Here is a 14,786-nt window from a genome sequence, read left to right on the forward strand (position 1 = left end):
CTCCTACATGTAGTGTGGTGCTCGCGGATAGGTCATTGTCTGCAGTAGGTAAAGGAATCCCAGCACTCACGATAAATGCTTGAATCACCTCAAGTGTTTATTCACATCAAAAGCATAGATGTAACATGTAGCGACATGCAGTACGCGTTTCGGCCAGCTCATAGTCTTCATCAACTGATCAGTTGATGAAGGCCACGAGCTGGCCGAAATGCATCCTGCATGCCGCTACCTTGTTGAGATTCCTTTATCTACTGCAGATTAATTCATTACCACTGCACAAGACTAACCCTTAACAGCTGGTCTGTATGCTCTTTAAGAAAAAAAGAAAAAAATGTAAATCGAAAAAGCGCAAAAAATTGTCTTAGGTGCAGTCATGCACCTAAATAGGGACAAATCTACACACAAAAACAGCTCTAAAGACAATGATAAATGCCCCCAAATGTCCGCATGGAGATAGCCTTAAAGTGCCCCTACACCTAAAAAAAAGAAATAAAACTAGCAAAAATTGCAGCAGAGAGAAGAATTGCCATATAAAGTAAAAAGAACCCCAAAATATTCTTTACTTACATAAATAATAAAACATTTAAAGCTGAAAATGTTGGCCCCTTAAGAAATAATATAGGGGTAATGGTGGAGGAGGATGAGGAAAAGGCCAATCTACTAAACTGACTTCTCTACTGTATTTACAAAGGAAAATCCAATGCCAGATAACAGGAGAGGGAACATAATAAATTCTCAGTAAAATCTCACCTGTTTAAACCAAGAAAAGGTGAGGTGCCGCCTTAGTAACATAAAAAAAAACACAAATCACAAGGCCCAGATGGCTTCCATTCCAGAGTTTTGCAAGAATTAAATACTATGCTAGACAGACCCTTATTCCTTATATTTAAAGATTCTATAATGACAGGGATCTTACCACAGGACTGGTGCTTAGCAAATGTGGTACCAATATTTAAAGGGGTACTCCGGTGGAAAACTTTTTTTTTTTTTTAAATCAACTGGTTCCAGAAAGTTAAACAGATTTGCAAATTACTTCTATTAAAGGAGAACTCCGGTATGGGACGGAAAAACCAACTTTTCCCCTATCCTAACCATAGGGATAAGTGTTAGATCGCGGGGGGTCCGACAGCTGGGGCCCCCCGCGATCTCCTGTACGGGGACCCGGCTCGTTCCTGCTCAATGCAGGAGCCGAGCGTTTTCGACCACAGCCGAAGCTGCGGCCGACACGCCCCCTACATATACTTCTATGGCAGGGCCGGAGATTGCCGAAGGATATCTGGATATCTTAATGAAAATAACCTTCTGACACAGTAACAACATGGGTTTATGCAGGATCAGTCCTGTCAGGATCCGTCCTGTCTGATCAGCTCCTATGAGGAGGTCAGTTATAGATTGGATAGGGGTGAAGCTGTGGATGTTGTATATCTGAACTTTTCTAAGGCTTTTGATACTGTGCCACACAAAAGGTTAGTACATAAAATGAGGATGCTGGGACTGCGGGGAGGACATATGAAAATGGGTTACCAACTGGCTTAGTGACAGGAAGCAGAGGGTGAGTATCAATGGAACTTACTCTGGTTGGGTGACAGTTACTAGTGGGGTACCACAGGGGTCAGTACTGGGTCTGCTTCTTTTCAATATGTCTATTAATGTCCTTGGAGTGGGATTACAAGGTAGAATTTCTATATTTGCAGATGACACCAAACTGTGTAGGGTGATCACCACAGAGGACGATAACATAATATTACAGAGGATCTCGGGAAGCTGGAGGCTTGGGCACAGACATGATGTTTAACCCCTTAAGGACGCAGGACGTAAATGTACGTCCTGGTGAGGTGGTACTTAACGCACCAGGACGTACATTTACGTCCTAAGCATAACCGCGGGCATCGGAGCGATGCCCGTGTCATGCGCGGCTGATCCCGGCTGCTGATCGCAGCCAGGGACCCGCCGGCAATGGCCGACGCCCGCGATCTCGCGGGCGTCCGCCATTAACCCCTCAGGTGCCGGGATCAATACAGATCCCGGCATCTGCGGGAGTTCGCGATTTAAATGAACGATCGGATCGCCCGCAGCGCTGCTGCGGGGATCCGATCATTCATAACGCCGCACGGAGGTCCCCTCACCTTCCTCCGTGCGGCTCCCGGCGTCTCCTGCTCTGGTCTGTGATCGAGCAGACCAGAGCAGAAGATGACCGATAATACTGATCTGTTCTATGTCCTATACATAGAACAGATCAGTATTAGCAATCATGGTATTGCTATGAATAGTCCCCTATGGGGACTATTCAAGTGTAAAAAAAAATGTAAAAAAATGTAAAAGTAAAAGTAAAAAAAAAGTGAAAAATCCCCTCCCCCAATAAAAAAGTAAAACGTCCGTTTTTTCCTATTTTATCCCCAAAAAGCGTAAAAAACATTTTTTATAGACATATTTGGTATCGCCGTGTGCGTAAATGTCCGAACTATTAAAATAAAATGTTAATGATCCCGTACGGTGAACGGCGTGAACGAAAAAAAATAAAAAAAGTCCAAAATTCCTACTTTTTTTAATACATTTTATTAAAAAAAAAAATTATAAAAAGTGTATTAAAAGTTTTTTATATGCAAATGTGGTATCAGAAAAAAGTACAGATCATGGCGCAAAAAATTAGCCCCCATACCGCCGCTTATACGGAAAAATAAAAAAGTTAGAGGTCATCAAAATAAAGGGATTATAAACGTACTAATTTGGTTAAAAAGTTTGTGATTTTTTTTAAGCGCAACAATAATATAAAAGTATATAATAATGGGTATCATTTTAATCGTATTGACCCTAAGAATAAAGAACACATGTAATTTTTTCCATAAATTGTACGGCGTGAAAACAAAACCTTCCAAAATTAGCAAAATTGCGTTTTTCGTTTTAATTTCCCCACAAAAATAGTGTTTTTTGGTTGCGCCATACATTTTATGGTATAATGAGTGATGTCATTACAAAGGACAACTGGTCACGCAAAAAAACAAGCCCTCATACTAGTCTGTGGATGAAAATATAAAAGAGTTATGATTTTTAGAAGGCGAGGAGGAAAAAATGAAAACGTAAAAATTAAATTGTCTGAGTCCTTAAGGCCAAAATGGGCTGAGTCCTTAAGGGGTTAATGTGGATAAATGTAAGGTTATGCTCTTGGGCCATGAAAACAAAATGTACAATTATGTGCTAAATAATCAGACACTAGGTCAAACTTCTATAAGGCTAACAAAGACATAGGATGTACTGTATCAAGAGAGGCATAGAGGCGCGGGACAAGAACATAGTTTTGCCGCTGTATAAATCTCTAGTCAGACCACATATGGAGTATTGTGTCCAATCTTTATATAAGAAGGACTTGGCTGAACTGGAGAGGGTGCAGAGGAGGGCGACTAAGATAATTGGTGGTATGGGAGGATTACAGTACAAACACCGATTATCAAGCTTGGGGTTATTTAGTTTAGAGAAAAGACGTCTTAGGGATGATCTGATTAAAATGAAACAAATATATGAATGGACAGTACAGAGTTCTTGCTAGTGATCTTTTTATACCTAGGTCGGTAACCATGACAAGAGGGGGCATCCTCTACGTAGAGGTAAGAAGGTTTCACCATAATCACAGACAGAAATTCTTTACTGTAAGAGCAGTGAGACTATGGAACTCTCTGCCCCATGATGTTGTGATGTCTGACTCAATAAACAAGTTCATGGGGGGCTGGATGTTTTTCTAGAGAGTAATAATATTACAGGTTATGAATACTACATTGATCCAGGGATTTATTCTGATCATCATATTGGGGTTGGGAAGTTTTTCCTCTGTCATGGGGCCTAATTTTTATTTTTTTGCCATGATCTGGATCAACACAGTAGGGTTTTAGGTTGAACTTTATAGACTCTTGTCTTTTTTCAGTCTTACAAACTATGCTACTATGTTACCTTTGTGGCCCTTTACCCCCTCATCATCATCTGTTGTGGGAGAGTTGGGAGACCCCCAGTTTTGCAGAAATCGGCAGGGTTAGCCGACTTTTCACAAACGTTTATGGGGACCTTTAGGCTAATTCCCCATCCCTTTTTTTGCTTACAATGCAGACCCTCAGATAGAAGGCCTTGATGCTTTCTTAACAACGTGTATTAAAGGGAATAAACCCAGAAACAGTTTTATAGACAAAGGGGCTCAAAGCAATAAAAAGCACTCCAATCCTTGCCAATTGTAGACAGTTTTTGTCATAATTTTAGCCACCGTAAACTGCTAAATAATCCTTGAATATCTGTTCTTGAGCAGGGACGTGCACACATAGGCTTCAAAGGGGGCTCTAGCCCCTGCCCTTTTTTGCATCTGCCCCTTTAATGCCCTTTTTTTTTTTATGAACATCTACAGCACTGCCCAAGTCAGGGCAGCGCAACCTCCACAGGTTGTCAGCAGAACTCTTGATTCACATAACAAAATTACCAACCCCGACAAGTCCCCCTGCTTTTCTTTTCCCTCCCCCTCTGGTCTACTCGCTCTCTATCTCAAGTCCGGGCCAGTACCTGAACTATCCCAAGGCCTCCGGGAGTCCTCTTCCTCTTAATTAACCAGATCCTTACATTAGAGCGCAGGGGCTGCCTGGGTAAAAGACGTGCGCACGTCTGCTAGGTCACGTGACCCCCGCAGCGTCATTACAGCAGAGGAGTCTGCATTCCTGAAGTGTCTCCGGTGATCTCCTCTGCCCTCTGCCCTGCCTGCCATGGTAATAGTTTTAATTTAGTGTTTTTTTGTGTGTGTAACTTTCAGTATGCAAAGGAACAAAACACTACAACAATTGTAGTGCCTTGTCCCTTTGCATATTGGGGGTTGTAGTGCTTTGTCATTATAAGTGCTGGGGATTGTAGTGCCTTGTCCCTTTGCATATTGGGGGTTGTAGTGCTTTGTCATTATACATGCTGGGGATTGTAGTGCCTTGTCCGTTTGCATATTGGGGGTTGTTGTGCTTTGTCATTATACATGCTGGGGATTGTAGTGCCTTGTCCCTTTGCATATTGGGGGTTTCAGTGCTTTGCTGGGGATTGTAGTGCTTTGTCACTATACATGCTGGGGATTGTAGTGCTTTGTCACCTTACATATTGAAGTTTGTAGTACAGACTCTAATATGCAAAAGGTTAAAGCACTACAACCCCAGCATGTAAAGTGACAATGCAATACAACTCCCAGCATGTAAAGTGACAATGCACTACAACTCCCAGTATGTAAAACTACAGTGCATTACGAGCTCATAACCTCCAGCACACAAAACAAGTCTGTAGTGCCTTCTTGCCTTGTGTGCTGGAGGTTGTGAGCTTGTAATGCACTGTCACTTGGGAGTTGTAGTGCATTGTTGCCCCAAATACTAGAGGTGGTAATACAAAATAGTTAATAAAATATTTCAAAAAAGTGTTAATAAATGTGAATAAGCCCCTTCCTTAATAAACGTTTACATCACCCCCACTTTTCCCATTTTTCAAATTATATAATGTAATACAAAATAAACAACAAAAATAAACATGTGGTATCGCCACGTGAGGAAATGTCCAAGCTATTGAAATATAATATTAAACCGCACAGTCAATAGCATAAAAGTAAAAAAAAATCTGAAGTCCAGAATTGCTAATTTTTGATAACTTTGTGTATGAGAAAAAAATGTATAAACAGTGAATAAAAATTAAAATAAAAAACTACGTATCACGGCATAAAAATTAGCCCTCATACGGATAAGTAAACATTAACAGAAAAAAGGAGCGTTTTTCCTTTTTTGTACTTTTGTATTTTCCTCCTCATTTTCTAAAAATCATATCGGTTTTCCACCAACAGACCTATATGAGAACTTTTTTATGTGCTACCAATAGTACTTTGTATTGACATCAGTCATTTAACCACAAAATGTACAAAAATTATTTGTAGGACAAATTTGAAGAAAAAAACGCCATTTCATTTTTTTTTGCGGCTTCCGTTTCTACACAGAACACTTTTTGGTAAAAATTACACCTTTTGTCTATTCTGTAGGTTCATACGTTTACAAGGATGCCCAATTTATGTAGGTTTTATTTATATAAATGTAAAGAAGACTGATCGCACTCCACTGCCGTAGACGAAAACCGTTTTATTTATCCAACAAAGTGCAAGGTGCTCAATACAGACAAGGACATGGCTCGAACATGCATAGGCACGCTTCCTCAGACCCTCATTTTATTATATTACTTAAAAAAATTATAAATACATGCACCAAAATTAGTATGTTTAAAATTGTCATCTTCTGACCCCCTATTATGGATGTGGCGATACCATGTATGTTTATGTTTATTTTTGTTTACATACTTTTTTTTTATGGAAAAAGGGGGGTGATTCTAATTTTTATTAGGGAAGGGGTTAAATCACATTTATTAACTTAATTTTTTTAAACTATTTTTACACCATTTTTTAGTCCCCATAGGGAATTATTACATGCAATATTCTGATTGTATACACCGTTCAATGCTATGTCATAGCATAGCATTGATCAGTGTTATCTGCGCTCTGCTGCTCCAGCCTGCTGAGCCAGCATGGAACAGCAGATGGCTGATCAGACGGAGATGACTGCAGGTAGGGACCCTCATATACAGGGAGAGAGCCTGCTGTCCTGGTGCAGCTGCAGCAGACATTTGGAGGTATAATTCATGACAGTGTAACCTGTCAAATGGGAAGTAATAGTATTATAGTTTTCAGTCTGTATTTGAAATTCAACTTATATAGTTAATTTTTATTATCGCATACATATAGTTTTTGAACACCTAGAGGATGCTACTAGACTTTGAAGTGAGATCTGGAGCTGAATTTGCTTCAATGCCGGTAAGTAATGGCTGTTATCAGCAGCCAGAACACAGTTAATGCCAGACCTCAGTGATCTCAGCAATATCCGGCACTGTCAGGATTCGGCAGGCTGGAGATGGATCCTCTGTGTCAGAGAGGGATTGGCGTGGACCGTGTCGGTGGACCGGTTCTAAGTTGCTACTGGTTTTCACCAGAGCCCGCCGCAAAGCGGGATAGACTTGCAGCGGCGGTAGCAACCAGGTCGTATCCACCGGCAATGGCTCAACCTCTCTGACTGCTGAGATATGTGCGGTACAAGGGATTAGACAAGAGCAGGGTCGGACGTAGCAGAAGGTCAGGGCAGGCAGCAAGGATCGTAGTCAGGGGCAACGGCAAGGAGGTCTGGAACACAGGCTAGGAACACACAAGGAACGCTTTCACTGGCACAATGGCAACAAGATCCGGCAAGGAAGTGCAGGGGAAGTGAGGCAATAAGGACAGGGAGCAGGTGGAAGCTAATTAGGCTGATTGGACCAGGCACCAATCATTGGTGCACTGGCCCTTTAAATCTTAGAGAGCTGGAGCGCGCGCGCCCTAAGGAGCGGAGCCGCGCGCGCCAGGACGTGACAGCCAGGGACCGGGACAGGTGAGTGACTTGGGATGCGATTCGCGAGCGGGCGCGTCCCGCTATTCGAATCGCATCCCCGCCGGCAATGTCAGTGCAGCGCTCCCGGTCAGCGGGTCTGACCGGAGTGCTGCAGAGAGAGGAACGCCGCGAGTGCTCCGGGGAGGAGCAGGGACCCGGAGTGCTCGGCGTAACAGTACCCCCCCTTAGGTCTCCCCCTTTTTTTGTCCAGTAATTGCTTCACGTGGGACGAGGACACTGCTCGTCCACACCGCCTGTCAGTGCAGCGCTCCCGGTCAGCGGGTCTGACCGGGGCGCTGCAGAGAGAGGAACGCGCGAGCGCTCCGGGGAGGAGCAGGGACCCGGAGCGCTTGGCGTAACAGGCACTAACACTTTACATGCTGTGATCAAACTTGATTGAGACATCTAAAAGTGCAAACTACTGGTGCCAGTGGGTTTTAGGGGGGCTAATCGGGACCTACGTGGGGTGATGCAGGGTCCTTTTTATGGGGGAGCCAGAGATACATGGGGGAGTCAGAGATACATGGGGGAGCAAGAGATACATGGAGGGGTGTGTTTGCCACTGCTTTGTGCAGTGGTCGACAGGAATCCATGCACAGTGTTTAGATCGCTCCATACATGAGAAGAGCCGGGGTGCTGGGCAGGAGATAGAAGGGGGTCCCAGCGGTTGGATCCCCTGTAATCAGATATTTATCCCCTATCCTGTGAGTAGGAGAGAGTAAGATGTTCTGTACTAGAGTTCCCCTTAAACATATGTAAGGCTTTTACTAACATTTTTTTTTTTATAATGAAAAGTGCCCTTTATTTTATTTGAGCCCCTGCCCTCCAAAATGTCTGTGCACATCCCTGTTTTTGAGGGTTCACTGTCAGGATTAGGTCACTTTTCTTCAGGCCCTATAACTGCTACTCTATAGAACAGATTTCATGCAGATGACGATCTGTGAGAATTTCCCTGTGCCAGCGCAGAGTGGCACAATTGTCTAAATTGTTGGTGCAAAATTATTTGAGCAAAATGAGAGTTTGCGCAACACTTTTATAGCACATACAGGGCAATTTTTCCATTCCACTGTGCTGGTGTAGGGAATGATCACTTGCCCCATTTTGGATCTCAAACCTGCAAAATGGTAGAGTAGGCCAAGGTGTTATTTTTCCTATGGTAACATCGGGTGCTTTACTATAGCTTTTCATGACACTTCTGTTAAACAAAAGCCATTAAACCCGATGAGTGACACATGCATCTGTAAATTATAAACTATAATGGCATCTGTTAAATGTACAGTACATGTTATAACCATAAATGTATTGAAAAGTTAATAAAGTATGCATTAAATAGATACTGTTACAGGCTATAGGTGATTTAGATGTAAACCACTTATTCTGCACTGGGGGCTGATTATATCACCAACATTACAGAAAACTTTGTGCATGAAATAATTGGAAACAGATAAATCGCCAATTGGCAATAAATGATCACAATTTAAGTAGATTATTGGACATTATTTAATCTGTTTCAGACTTTTTTTTTATGTAGTATCTATGGCTTCAATATGTAAATAAGAATGTTTTCCTAACCTGACAAACAAAAGATCTTGATAAAAAGGATTTAGCGATCTGATTGGTTGCTATGGACAACTCAGCAACTTTTCCACTGGGCAGGTTTTGATAAATCTGCCCCTAAGTATATTTGAAAACTGTATTTTATAGAAATGTTCTTCAAATTTTATTAGATGTCAAATATATTTGTCAAACCTCAAGATCAGTTTTGCAACAAGAGACATAATACACCAATACCTCATCCTTCAACCACGGACTCCCGTTTTGCATGGAGAAATTCCGCACATGAAATGTGAAACAAGTGAATGGCTTTGGGAGAGTTTCTATTTAGTCATCCGGCTCAAATTTTGCTATGTCATGAGTCAGAAGATGTTTTCCAGATGCTGTGTTATTATAATTACATTTGCTATGTGTTTTCTCCTTAAAAATTGGGTGTTACATGTATTTTAACATCTTTGTTGATCTGACACCATGCTGTAGTTATAAGGGATGTAGTGGTAAGAGTCACACCCAGGACGTGGTACCTGAGTAACACCGAAAACCCAATTTGCCACATAAGACACATTCACTATATACAGCACATCATAGATAGCAGAATCGGTCACAGGTTTTGCATCTAGTAATTTATTTTTGCACCAATATCAATAAAATTGGATAATTTCAACTTAATTTCATTTAAAGTGTTTGTTCTACTATTTTGCTACAGTTCTTATCTCTGGTCATTGGATGTTGAGTAACAACAAGGCAAACAGTATATTATAAGGATATTGAAGAAATAAGACATGACTGATGTCACTAATCTGTCTTTAAGGTTGTGCTTTCTTAGGTGCTCGGTTCCTGTTTACTTGCCCTGATATGCACTTCCTTAGTAATACACTGATATAGTCGAATAATTACTAAAGGTGGATCCTGTTTAATTGTAGATCTTTGAGGTTCCAGCCATTTTACCTAAGATAACCCCTGTTTTTAACCTTTGTCCATTGCCCTCATCTTAGCATTTCTCAGATAGCAGCTTCTATCCTTGACTTGCTTTTGACCATTCACATACTCTGTTAGCATGTAGTTGCTACCCCTGGTACGACTCGTCCCCACAGGCAGCCAAGGAATGACGAGACACAGAGGTAGTCAGGACTGGCAGGAGGTCAGGGCAGGCAGCAAGAAGCAAGGTCTGGCCACGTAGCAAGAAGGTAATCAGGCAGGCGGCACGTGAGCAAGGTCAGATAACGTAGCAAGGGTCAGAGGCAGGTGGCACAGGAGCAAGGTCAGAATACGTAACAAGGGTCATGTACAAAGTAAGGCAAGACACAGGAATAACGCTTTCTCTTAGGCAACTAGGCAACAAAGATCTGGCAGGGGCCAAGGGGAAGTGAGAATTACTTATAGGGTCAGCGCCCAATTATTGGTGCGCTGGCCCTTTAAATATCAGAGAGCCAGCACGCGTGCCCCAGGAGGCGGCGACGCACGCGCCGACAGAGAGAGAGCACAGTGGAGTGTGGAACACGGCGGGGAGCGTGTCCACCGGCCAGTTGACTGCAGAGCAAGACAGGTGAGGAGGCAGTGCCGCCCGTGCCGGAGACAGCACAGGGCAGCGAGATAGCAGTGTGCCCGTGGCCAGCATGTCTAGCCGCAGGGCACCTAGTAACAGTACCCCGCCCTTAGGTCTCCCCCTATTTTTGGGCCGCAGGAACCGATGAATCGGACCTTGGTCCAGTATGTTCTCCTCAGGTTCCCAAGATCTTTCTTCAGGCCCGAACCCCTTCCAAATGCTCCAAGAAGAAGTGTTTTCCTCTGACGATCTTAGTAGATAAAATCTCCTTGACTTCAAAGATGTCAGAGGAACTGGAGACAGGAGTGGCAGAGACATCCCCATGAGAAAAACAATTAAGAATAACGGGTTTGAGGAGAGAGATGTGAAAAGAATTCTGAATCCGTATAGAAGGAGGCAGATAGAGTTTTTAAGAGACAGGATTTATGTGTTGCTTGACCTTGAAAGGGCCCGGAAAGCGGGGACCCAATTTGTAGCTGGGATCTTAAAACAAATATACTTTGCGGCCCACCAGACTTTGTCACTAGGTGAGAAGATCGGAGGAGGTCTTCTCTTCTTGTCAGCCTGTGATTTCATACGAGAGGATGCAAGAATTAAAGAGCATCGAGTCTCTTGCCAAATAGAAAAAAAGTCCCGTAAAAGAATATGCACCGCAGGCACTTCAGAAGGAACTGACAGAGGGAGAGGTAAATGAGGATGACGGCCATAGACAATGAAGAACTGGGAAGTTTTAGTGGCTTCAGAGTCCCGGTGGTTATACTCAGCCCAAGGAAGCAAGCTGGCCCAATTGTCTTGCTGAGCAGAAACAAAATGATGAAGATAATCTCCGAGAATCTGATTTACTTTTTCTACATGTCCATTGGACTGAGGGTGGTATGCAGAAGAGGAGTCAATCTTGACCTTGAGACAAGAGCAGAGAGCCCACCAGAATTTAGAAACAAACTGAACCCCATTATCAGAGACAATGTGAGATGGTAAGCCATGTAAACGAAAGATATGCCGAAGGAATTGGTCTACCAGTTGAGGAGCAGAAGGAAGACCTAAGAGGGGCACGAAATTAGCCATCTTGGAAAAACGATCAATGACCACCCAAATGACTGTGTTATTGCAGGAGGGAGGCAGATTGGTAACAAAATCCATAGCAATGTGTGACCAAGGGCACTCCGGGATAGGCAGAGGAAGTAAACGTCCCGCAGGCTTGAGCAGAGGAGTCTTGTCACGGGCACAGGTTGTATAGGAATGTACAAATCAGTGACATCACGCTCCAGATTCGGCCACCAGTAATGTCGGGTGATTAATTGTATGGACTTCCGAACTCCAGCATGACCGGCAAGTAACGAAGAATGGCCCCAAAACAACACTTTGCATCTCAGACAAGGAGGCACAAAAGACTTTCCAGGAGGATCCTGCTGAAGAATAACTGGCGCCCCTGTAATCATTCGTTCAGGAGGAACAATATGTTGGGGAGAAGAGTCCAGACGTTTTACATCAGAAGCTCGAGAAAGAGCATCAGCTCTAACATTCTTGTCCGCAGGTCGAAAATGAATAAAGTAGTTAAACCGGGAAAGAAGAGAGACCATCTGGCCTGCTGGGGGTTGAGACGCTGTGCAGACTGAAGATATAAAATATTTTTATGGTCTGAGTAGATACTGATAGGATGAGTAGAACCTTCCATTAAGTGATGCCACTCTTCTAAGGCAAGCTTAATGGCCAAGAGTTCCCGGTCTCCAATAGAATAGTTCCTCTCAGCAGGCGAGAACGTTTTAGAAAATAATCCACAAGTCACCATCTTACCCCGAGAGGACTTTTGAGTTAAGATGGCGCTGGCTCCTACAGATGAGGCATCTACTTGAAGATAGAACGGCTTTTCAGGGTCGGGTCTAGACAGAACAGGTGCAGAAGCGAAGGCAAACTTCAATTGAGAAAAATAATCTTCTGCTTCTGTGGACCTAGACTTGGAATTACTGTTTTTCTTGGTGAGAGCCACTATCAGAGCAATGAAGGAGGAGAAATGTGGAATGAATTGTCTATAATAATTGGCGAATCCAAGAAAACATTGTATGGCCTGAAGGCCAGAAGGTTATGGCCAATTGAGTACCACAGACAATTTGACTGGATCCATTTGGAGGCCTTGACAAGAGACAATGTAACCCAGGAATGGAAGACTCATCTTTTCAAAAAGACATTTCTTGAGTTTGGCATAAAGATGATTATTCCGCAGGCGACAAAAGACAGGGCGCACATGAGTGTGATGCACCTCCAAGTTGGAAGAAAAGATCAAAATGTTACCTAGATAAACCACGGCACACGTGTAGAGAAGATCACAGAAAATGTCATGAACAAATTCCAGGAAGACAGCAGGGGCGTTACAGAGTCCAAACGGCATCACTTAGTACTCAAAGTGGCCATCATGTGTATTAAAGGCTGTCTTCCACTCATATCCTGATTAAATTATATGCTCCTCCCAGGTACAATTTGGTTAAAGAGCTTAGCGCCCCACAGACGGTCGAAGAGCTCTGAAATGAGAGGTAAAGGATACCGATTCTTGATGGTAATTTTATTGAGACCACGGTAGTCAATGCAAGGGCGAAGAGAGCCGTCCTTCTTCTCCACGAAAAAGAATCCAGCTCCGTCAGGAGAGGAGAATTTCCAGATAAAACCTCTCTGGAGGTTCTCTTTAATATACAGAGGCACAGCTTGAGTTTGTGGCACCGAGAGAGGTTGGATTCTTCCCCGGTGAGGTGTAGTGCCTGCCAGAAGCTCAATAGGACAATCATAGGGTCGATGTGGAGGATGACTTTCAGCCTGTTTCTCACTAAATATGTCAGCAAAGTCTTGATAATGAGAGGGCAGACCTGGCAGAGAAGAAGGTGCAGGAAGAGAGCACTTTAATTGTGATGCCAACAGGCAGTGTTTCTGACAGCCTTGACCCCAGCGAAAAATTTCCCCTGTTTGCCAATTGAGAATCGGTCCGTGAAATTGCAACCAAGGTAAACCCAAGAGGATTGCTGAAGTACAGTAAGGAAACACATAGAACATGACCCAACATGCATGGTCAGATGATCCGTGCAGTATTGTACCGCGAAATTCAAACTTTCACGGTTGATGAAGGAAAGGTATAGGGGTTTGCTGAGGCGAGACACAGGAAGACAATACTTGTGGACCAGGGAGGCATTGATGAAATTCCCTGCAGGACCTGAGTCCAAGAAGAGGCAGAGGCTTGAGATGAAGTCCCAGAAGAGGTATGGATTTGGACCTGCATAGACAAACGAGGAGATATAAAAGGATGTATAAAAGGGTGTATAACTTACTCGAATCCGTGGTCCGGTTTGAGAGATAGACCCGTTGTTACCCTATATTGCTAATATGTTATTTGCTAGCTTTTTGAAAGTGGAACCTGGAATGAAGGCAGGGATGCTGGGTATTCTGAGTTCCGCCTCTATTGTACAAAACTGGCGATGAACATATTAGTGCCAGCTAATAACCGCTCTATCTCCCGAACTGGACCATGGATCCGGGAAAGTTATACCTTATTTGTATCTGGTTAACCAGCACTATAACAGTATGTATTGGGTTTAGTGTGGGTGAGTTTGGTGTGGGTCAGTTTAGCTTTAAAGTAGTGGGGGAAAAAACTTATTCAAGGATTAGTCTTACTGGCTGACTTATTTGATAGCTTTGATAGAATAAAATGAAAGAGCATGTGCAATTTTGTAGCTGTGTATTACCCTTTCATGTGCATAATGTAACACTGTAAAGATTTCCAATGGTTTGTAAGGCTGAGTTGACACCACCATCATTTTTTTATTTAGTTTTTCTCCTCCATCATTGGAGCGGAACAATGAAAAAAACAAATCACTTACATGAAGGACACAAACAACGCTCTATGGACCCCATTGAATTCAATTTGATCTGTTACATATTCATTATGGTATCCAGCATTTTAATCTACAAAATAGTGAGGCATATTATACTGTCTATTGATGAGTGGTGACCCCCAACAAGGTAAAGTTTTTACATGTCTCCATGACTTGTCAGATATTCTATTTAATTGAGTTATACCAGAAGTCTTTATGTCAGTCTTACTCTCATTGAATAAACCTTTATTATATAATTTCCTCATTCTGTCTTCTATTCCATTGCACACCTTGTAAATGAGATGTGTTGAGATAGTGACAGATGATTTTACCAATGGCTTTGAACACCGGTTCAGTTCAGCCATGTCTCTATCCCAA

Source organism: Hyla sarda, chromosome 3, assembly GCF_029499605.1.
Source record: "Hyla sarda isolate aHylSar1 chromosome 3, aHylSar1.hap1, whole genome shotgun sequence".
Lineage (NCBI taxonomy): Eukaryota > Metazoa > Chordata > Amphibia > Anura > Hylidae > Hyla > Hyla sarda.